This window comes from Acanthisitta chloris, unplaced genomic scaffold, assembly GCF_000695815.1.
Source record: "Acanthisitta chloris isolate BGI_N310 unplaced genomic scaffold, ASM69581v1 scaffold9523, whole genome shotgun sequence".
NCBI lineage: Eukaryota > Metazoa > Chordata > Aves > Passeriformes > Acanthisittidae > Acanthisitta > Acanthisitta chloris.
The window spans coordinates 508-8,910 of record NW_008665627.1 but is presented as its reverse complement, the minus strand read 5'-3'; positions in this window follow the sequence as shown (position 1 = coordinate 8,910).

Genomic DNA, 8,403 nt, shown 5'->3' with positions numbered 1-8,403 from the left:
GGAATGACCTGTCATCACAACCAGGCCCTAGTTCACAGATTCACTATATCTTTGAGGAAAGAATGATTTGTGGTTATCCAGTTAGCTGAAATCATACTTAATCCAACCTAGGTTAAAATAAAAGGCAAATGCAGTCATTTATTCATAGTATCCAAAAGAGACAACACAGTTAAAATGTAGGTAGAATGGCAATGGATGAAATGAAATGGAAAGTTATGGGGCTGTACTGGGTAGGAATCCTTCAGTCACCAGTTCAGTCATGTGCATATTCTGGGAGGTCCCTGAGGGACCCCACTCAGGGTGCACAGCCTCTCTGGGGAAACCCAACCAGAGAGCAGCTCCAACACCTGTCTTTGCCTGAGATCACCCCTCCTCCAAGATCAGCTCATCTCTCTTTCATAATCATATTAGTTTTTGCGTTCAGGATCACCACTCCTCCAAGATCAGCTCATCTCTCTTTCATAATCATATTAGTTTTTGGTTGAGGACTCGCTTTGAGCTCTTCAAGGGATCTGGACTGGTTTCAACTGTCATCCTGCAGCTCACACGACCTCTTTCTTTACTAGGAAGCATTCTGGTCACCCTCTCAAGTAAAATAACAAGGCTTTTTCCTTTCTCTGTTGGATGAGAATCACCTCCTGCATTTGATTGCCTAGTGGACAACTCTGCTTCAGCAGAGTCCCCATCCCTGACTGGCCACTTGGCATTTCCCTGGCCCTTATAGCCTTTAGCACACAACACAAGCCTCTGGGTAACTGCATGCAGCTCACTCCAGGCTTTTCCCTGAGATCAGGCACAAACAGTAGTTAATCTTGTTGGGATACTGACAGGTTTCTCCACTTTAGGCTGGGCATGATATGGGGGTTTGAGTCTCTCACTAGGCACCATCAGTGCTGGGGAAGGGTAACAAGAATGCACAAAGTCTCTCAGCTGAGAAGGGAACAGCAAAGGCTTTTCTCGAGGTGGAATTCAGGTGGCTGTCTCATGCTATTAAGCAGTCAAGAGACAGCCAAAAACACAAAGGCTGGCAGGTGAGTCCAAAACAGAAAAATACGATAGGACTGAAAATAAAATATCTTCTTAAATAATTGAATAGTTCTATAAAATTAGGTGGGGAAAAATGTTGTAAACATTTATCTTTCATGTTGCCAAAGACAGTAGTTCTTATTTTCTGTTAGGGCACAAGGCAAATATCAGTGGAAGCACTGTAACATACCATGCACAACTTCAGCTACGACACGAAGCCCAGCAAATTCAGAACTGTAATACTACACAAATGTGTCTAGTTGAAATGCCTGCCTACACCATGACAACTGCTTTTTCAGGCTAATTCTCTGCCTCGTTTTTGTCTTGGCTTCTTGTTGAAATTGGGATGAAAATAAAAAGGCAGGCAGCCTACCTTGCCAGATAGCCTTAACTAATTAACACAGCGAACAGAGCAATTTTGCCTTGCTTTCTTCTCATCGTCAATCTGCAGCATCCCCATAAAGGTTCTGCATTGCTGAAACTAATCAGGCCTCAAGAAGTTTGGCATCCATTAGTCCCTTTGAAGTCTTACAGAGACCCAGGCAAATATCATACAATAAATTTGGCAAGAGAAATCACTCATATACATCTGCTGCATGTCACATATTTCATCGTTTTTACAGGAACCAGCCTGAAACCTTCTGGTCTGTAAATGGGTGTGGGTATTCTGCCATCAACAGTATTGGGGGGACCTTTCTGTTTAAGCACAGAGTCATCATGTTTAACTTGGGATGTCTGAAAGATCTAAAATGGAGCTAGTCACTTGGGGTTTATTTTATAATCGTTGATGAGACATGGTCACTCCCCCTGGGCAGTTGATCAGACCTCAAGTTAGACCCCAACATGAGGATGAGATGAAGTGCCCTTTGCAGGTGCTTGGCTCTGTCTGACTTTAAAGGGAGTTTGTGTGACTAAGTCAAACTTAGATGTTTGACTTACAGATGCCTGAGTTACAACAGATGTATCCTGCCTAGACAGGGTATGATTGGAATGAAACATACTAAATATGTTGGCAGCTTAATAAAGTTTAATGCATTTCCAAATGTGGAGCTGTGCTGGTTTGGGCTGGGGCAGAATTAGCTTTCTTCACAGTGGCTAGTACAGGGCTGTGTTTTGGAATTGTGCAGAACACAGGGTTGATAATGCAGAGATGTTTTTGTTGTTGCTGAGCAGAGCTCACACAGAGCCAAGGCCTTTGCTGCTTTCTGTACTGCCACACTGGTTTTTTTTATGGGAGATTGGGAGGAGACACAGCTGGGACAGGTGACCCAACCTGACCAAAGGGATATTCCATACCATAGCACATCATGCTCAGTATATAAAGTGGGGGGAAGAAGGAGGAAGGAGGGACATCTGGAGTGATGTGTTTGTCTTCCCAAGTAACCATTCCATGTGCTGGTCCCTGCTCTCCTGGAGATGCTGAACACCTCCTGCCCATGGGAAGCAGTGAACTTATTCCTTGTTTTACTTTGCTTGTGTGTGCAGCTTTTGCTTTCCCTATTAAACTGTCTTTATCCCAACCCACGAGTTTTCTAGCTTTTACCCTTCTGATTCTCTCCCCCATCCTGCTGGGGGAGGAGTGAGTGAGAGGTTGTGGTGTTAGGTTGCTGCCTGGAGTTAAACCATCACAGGAGCTTAAAGAGCTGCAATGGTGTGTGCCTCCCTCCCCTACGAGAAATTCATCTTGAGGTAACACAACTCTTTCTTTTCCATGTTTACATACCTTGTCACTCTATATTCATGAAGGAACGTGTTTGGTTTCTTCTGTACTTAGAAGAAATTATGAAAAGTAAGAAGATTTTTCTTTGTAGCTGAAGTACAATGGACTTTTTGTAAACAAAATGCCTGACCACTGGCAAATTCACCTTCTCTCCAGGAATTTCAAGGATCATGTTCTATTTTAGACACAGATTGCTTGGCCAACTCAGGGAACAATGCAGTATATTCTTTACAGTACCATTGATATAAATATTAACTGTCACATCGTACTTTCTAAATGCTGACTGTAATGATAAGTAAATAATGCCTGAGGGGCATAGGTGATGCCTTGGGATATGATGAAATGTTCCAAGCAAAAAATTGAGGACAAATATTAATAAACTCCAAATTACTATTATTTTGGCACCTCTGGCAATATGTGTATCCAGCTGTAGCTGAAGAAAATAGTAATTTCTTTTTATTAAACTGCATGATTTTTAAATATGAGTGTTGTAAATCTTATTTGAAGAGTTCTCCAGAAGGAAAATTTTGAGCTGCTCTGGGGCATTTTTAAACTATGTCATTTTTAAGCCAGACAATAACATGGTTTTATAACAGGTCACATGAGCCTCCTTCAGCCACTGGAGAAATGCAGGCGTGAGGAGATGTGCAGGCACTGACCATGGGTAGCTTTAGGCAGAAGTAAGGCTCAGTGTGTGGCAATGTGACAGAGAAAGGAGCAGAAAGGCAGTGCAGGGATGGAGAGAGGTCACATCATGCCACCAGCACCCTCCCCACCACAGGAAGCTGTGCCCTGCATGTCTGGCTGCACCTCCTGAACCTCTCCCCTGTTCAAGGATGGTTGGTGCTTGTGTCTCTTCCATGTACCCTTGGATTAGCTGCATTAATATACACCCCTGTAGCATTTGCAAAGTATGCACTAGCTGGTCCACAGTCACAGGAGTCACAGCAAAAAAGAATTATAAGTGTTTCCAGGGCTTGAAACCCAGGCTTACAATCAGAGTTTGATGAAACACAAGTTCCATAGTGACCAGCCAGAGAGGAAAGCATCCCCCACAACTCAGAAACCATTAATTCAACCAAGAATGAAGACAGCACCATCTTTTTCATTATCCCCTAATTTAATTGTCACAGATTAAAGCCTGGCAAATCTGGGCACAGTTTCCTGTTGTCAGACTTCAAAGAGAGCTCCTGAAGTCTTCTGCCAGAATCAATGATCATCGCTATATCCTTTTCTCATGCAGCATCTGCATCTTCCCTAATTTTAATGAACATTATTTTTGCATGCTTCTGAGCAGGCTGAAAAATACACTCTCAAATCACATTTCCCATGTGAGGGGAAAAATGAACCCTTCTACATTTGTTATTCTCCTCTAACGAGGATTAAACCACGGTGTGGGTACTAATGAGTGACTCGCCGTTGCCTGCCTCTCACTTTAGTTCAGTCCTCAGGAATATTGAAGATGAAATTTCTCAGCCGAAATCATAACACGCTCTATGGATTAAACGTTTCAGAGCTGTTCTTATAACAAATAATCAAGCTGTCGAGATTGCTTGCTATGCAGACTTGGAGACCTCTTGGGTCACTGTTGCCAAGGAGTAATTTTCTTTAAAGTAGACTCACTTGTCCATTTTATGAGAAAGAAAAACAGAAATAGTAGGTTTCAAGGAACTTGGTGTGAATGATACACATTCATTTCACATCAATTTGCCTCCTCTACATGCTTTTTTTCCAATATGCCCTGTAATTGCTAATTACGAAGAGAATTAGGCTCCAGAGCTGAATTAAGGTAGAAAATACCTGAAAAAATTTCTGATGGAGCTATAACTGATGATCACCTTGCTTCTTGAAGTATGTCCATTTTTATTCTCATAACTACACAATAGTGAAAAGTCAATTACTACCATATTATCATCATCAAGCAGAGGTCACAGAGACAATTTTTCTGTGTGCATATGCATGTGCAAATCAGTGTCAGGGAAGTACAAGATAAATTAATATCTTGACTCTTTACTGCCCTGTTGATATTCCCCTCAGTACTACAGCAAAGCTCATGAATCTTTATTCCTTTTCAATCCACTACAACTTTATTTATGGAGTGGCACATTTACCTCAGTGCAAAATCCTCAAGCCTGGTTGTAAGCAGATGCTACAGACTAAGAGATGTGGTGCATTAGGCAAGATGTTCTACACCCCTTTCCAAGTAACTGATTGCCAGACTAGCACTGACTAGTTGAAGGACCCAGGCATTCAACATGAATTAACCAAAAAGATCTGTTGGATGCAGGTGACTGTTTTATGGCCACTAAGTGGGGAGAACAGAATTATAACAATCAATACACAGAGAAACATAATGCCTGCTGTCAATTATTCTCATAAGATCACTATCTTTTTGGGCTCCAAAACATCAAAACTCCCAAACCTCACTTCTTCAGCAATTAGCCAACAGAAGCTAGGAACACTGATCTAGTGGGTGGCATCCCTGTCCATGGAGGTGTGGGAGTGTGGTTGAAACTAGATGATCATTAAAGTCCTTTGCAACCCAAACCAATCTATGATCATCTGATGGAGGGCTCTGTAGAGGGCTAGACAGATGGGCTGAGACCAGCAGTATGAGGTTCAACAAGACCAAGTGCTGGGTCCCACACTTGGGCCACAACAACACCCTGGGCACCAAAAACCCCATGCAGTGCGTCAGGCTTGGGGAAGAGTGGATGGAAAGTGACCCAGAGGAAAAGGACCTGTAGTGCTGGTCAGTAGCAGCTGAACATGAGCCAGCAGTGTGCCCAGGTGGTCAAGAAGGCAAACAGCACCCTGGATTTTATCAAGAATAGTGTGGTCAGCAGGACCAGGGCAGTGATCATGGCCCTGTACTCTGCCCTGGTGCAGTGTCCAGTTCTGAGCCCCTCACTACAAGAAAGACATTGAGGTTCTGGAGCATGTCTAGAGAAGGGCAACAAATCTGGTGAAGGATCTAGAAAATAAGTCAAATGAGGAGAGGCTGAGGGAGCTGTGGTTGTTTAGCCTGGAGAAAAGAAGGCTCAGGGGAGACTTTATCACCATCTACAGCTACCAGAAAGGAGGTTGTAGCAAGGTGGAGGTTGGTTTCTTCTCTCAGGCACCTAGCCACAGGATGAGAGGTCGTAGCCTCAAGCTGTAGCGAGAGAGATTCAAGCTGGACGTCAGGAGGAATTTCTTCATGGAAAGAAAAGGTTGTTAAACATTGGAATGGATGTCCCAAGGAGGTGATAGAATCACCATCCCTGGAGGTGTTCAAGAAATAAATGGACATAGCACTTAGTGCCTTATGTGACAAGTAACTGGGCATAGCACTTAGTGCCTTGTTCTATGTGACAAGGTGGTGATCGGTCAAGGCTGGACTCTGTGATCTCAAAGGTCTTTTCCAACCTGAATGATTCTCTGATGATTCTGTAACTTTATGAAACTTTTTTCATTTTCCAAAGGACACCTATAACAGCAACAGTGGAACTGAAGGAAATCAGCCACTGGACTCCCATGAGAATGGAGATTGTTGGGGTTCTTTAAAGTCACAGTTTCTGGGGAAACTTGTTCCTCGTGAGGAAATCAGATCAAACAGATCAGACAATCTGCTCTCTGGAGTCTACTAGCATAGGTTTGTCTTCAGAGTGTGGTCAAAGGACAACTGAGGTCAGATATGGTAAAGGAGGCAACCCTGGCATTTCTCTGGGAGGGATGGTCCTGGTATAAGGTCATGCTATTTTGCTTCAGAACTTGGTAAAAGCTGTGAAGACCTCTGATATAGTTTCAAGAGTTGCTTTTTTCTTCTTTCATACTCTTTGGTTCAGCACCAAAGAATTTGGGTCCAAACTGTAATTCAGGTTTCATTTGCTCTCCCAGAAAAGTTATCTACCTGCTGGGTTATGACTTCTTAACAACTTGTTAATTTGGGTAGAGTGTGCCTGTACAAGGGGAGACACCCTGGTTAATTCATCATTAGCTCAAGAAGGACAGGACCCCAGACTGCTGCAGGCACTGGGAGCATAGCAGGATGCAAGAAGAGCAGCAAAAATAAACATGCATATTTCAAAAGGGATTTAAAGCACATATAGATTATGTGAATGTCTGCAGTGAATTGGGAAGTGTTCCTGTACAAGGAACAGAAACCCTAAAAGTTTACCACCTAAGATAAACACCCACAATCTTGAGTAAAAGAGAGTTTTCCTACGGGAGATATTTCCATAGTGGTCTATTCTGTGGCTGCTTATACTTCTGAGGTTGTTTAGCATCAGCATGATCTCCTGTCACTTTTACATATGAACAAGCAATAATGTCCAGATCTCATACACTACCAACAGGAGTAGCCATTCCACTCAGGATCCACCTTTAGTTCTCATTCTTCCTCAGGTGTTCATGGTTCTGCAAGAAATGAGTGAAGATAAATAGCAAACTCATAATGATATGGCAAATGTAAATTAAAAATGCTTACAGATGGGCAGAATATTTGGAAGTGTTAAAAAAGCTTGATAACAGTAAGAAAAGAAACCAACAAGTCCTCCCAGTGTCTCAGCTTCTAATGTCCACCTAGAAATTTTTACCCTGACCTACTTTTTCTACAAATAAATATAGTCACTTGCATTTTATCACCAAAATAGACATATTCAGAGATGACAGGAAGTCTGAGGGTGATTCAGTTAGATAAGGCAGTCAGTCAAAGCCATGGGAAACCAGATACTCACTAGAACTACTCACAAAACTGCTTGATAAGGTGAAAAGCACAAATAACCCACCCCTGGTAATCCATAGCAGATGAACAGGATCTCTGTCCTCAGCTCTGAATTATCACAATTAAAACATTTCATAGTAAAAAACAAGTTTACCAAATGAAAGACTCCAGAGAGAATCCTTTTAGCTAATTCTGCAGGGGAAAAAAAAAATCAAGAAAAATTACAGATCCTCTTTTTTTCTCCAAGATTTCATGTTTTTCCTCTGCAGTCTGTTGAGATTGTGTGAGACCAAGCATCTGGTTACCTGAAACTCAGTCTTCAGTCCTACAGAAGAGTACATCTTAAGAGCTGCCTCATTCTTTGCCTGAGCACAATTTATTAGCAAAGACTACTTTCAAACACAGGTATGAGCATTGCCCTTAGGGCTGAGTTCTGCTACAGGCTGAGCTGTGCTACAAGGACCTTGAGGAAAAGAAATAAACATATAAAAGGCTGGCACAGGACACAGCCATTGCATGGAGTATCTCAGGAAAGGAACTGTGGGTACTCCAGGAGCTGTTTTCTCTCCATGGTCCCCTGGATTTCCTCCCCTGACATCTACTTCGTTGTTAAGTGGTCCCTTTACAGCTCAGACCAGTGGATGTAGGTGTGGGGCTACGATAAGACAGAGACAATTTTGTCGTGGGACAGAGAGGATTTATCTCCAGGGAATCATAAATACTCATGTTGGACTAGAGACTTTGCCCACTGGGATTTATACATGCAGTGAGTGCTGCTCAGGGACCAGAGGTTGTGCCAATACACAGAGTAAAGGCTCCCCAGGGCTGGCCTGGGACATGCACATCTGCTCCTGCAAACACCCACGAGGAAGAGGTTGTCATGGAACAAAGGACAGTCCCAGCAAAGACTCAGTGAGGACAAGGTGGAGGAGAAGAGCTCCATTTTGCTTGC